We start from the raw sequence: 1,294 nt of genomic DNA, 5'->3' as shown, positions 1-1,294 counted from the left end.
CGCAGAGGGCGGACTCCGCGGCTAAACCGCGGCTCGGGCGGATGACGCGACGAAAAATACTATTTTAATCAAACTCGGCGGGTGGCGGTTTTAACGACGCATGGACCCATAGAACTCCTCACGGGCGCCGTGTCTTCTCACGTACACTGTGTGCACCGCGCCTTTTTTTTTTTTAATCGAGACTCGTTTTCGTTGTTTGCTATATGATTGTTCTAAAATCTAAAATCGTGGGTGCAAATGGAGAGTTTGGAGTTCAAGTTTTTAGATTATCACCACAAAATTGCATATAAGCTTTGGTTGGAATTAAACACTAAAACATATTTTCTGTTTTACAGGTGACTACCCAACATGCTGCGGAGCTGTAAATTACTGTGAGTTCAGCTGTGATATAAGAGAGGTTACTACCTCAGACACTACAGAACACTAATTTCTTTCTTTAGATTTGTCTGGAATTCAAAAGGATTGTGGGAAAAGACCTGCATCAGGAATTTTATTCTGCCCTTGATAACCACAGTACCCATTTTATTGAAAGTTTTTAAAGCTGAGAGGGCAACGTGGGTGACAGTTGGCACAGCTTTTGCAGCAAATACAGGTAAAACTTTTGTAACCTGGATAAAAATACATGTGCAGTAAAAGCATAAGTTCATAACATAGTTAATTCTAAATGGATAAAAAGATAATTCATTTTTATTAAAATACATAGTTCATGTTAATGGTTAAATGTATATTTTACAGAAGTGTTTGCGTCTCTGTATATTTCTTTAACTTATCATGCAGTATCCATTTTCTGTCTTACAGTCACTGGATTCTACTGAAAAAAGGACAGTCACACTAAGGGGCTTCCTTACTTACTCGGAGACAATCCCACTGAATTCTTCAAATCTAGAAGCTTTGTAAGTGTACATTTTATTTGTAATGTGAAACTTTTAGAATGTGACATTTATTGTATAATTTGAATATGCCAAAACTGACAAGTAGTCTGTACATTAAGAGCTTCAGCCATTCCATGATATTATTTATCTTAAAGTCAGATTATTATTGATTTTCAAATATTTTTTTTGAACATTTAAAAATGCTTGACCAAATAGTTATCATGTCAGCATAATTGAATTTCATACAATTTATGTTTTGTCATTCTTATTGAGTCTGTTGTAGTTCAGTAATTTCATTCACTAATGGTTATGTTTCTGGCATTAATTTTTTAGTTTTTCTTTAGGATGGTGATGAATCCTTTCGCCAAATGGACATTGGGATCTTGTTAGTAAATCTGAAGTTGTCTCTCTTCCAACACCAG

The sequence above is a fragment of the Boleophthalmus pectinirostris genome, unplaced genomic scaffold (genome assembly GCF_026225935.1).
Source record: "Boleophthalmus pectinirostris isolate CB_2022bp ecotype Guang Dong unplaced genomic scaffold, ASM2622593v1 HiC_scaffold_21, whole genome shotgun sequence".
NCBI lineage: Eukaryota > Metazoa > Chordata > Actinopteri > Gobiiformes > Gobiidae > Boleophthalmus > Boleophthalmus pectinirostris.
This window is presented reverse-complemented; position numbering follows the sequence as displayed.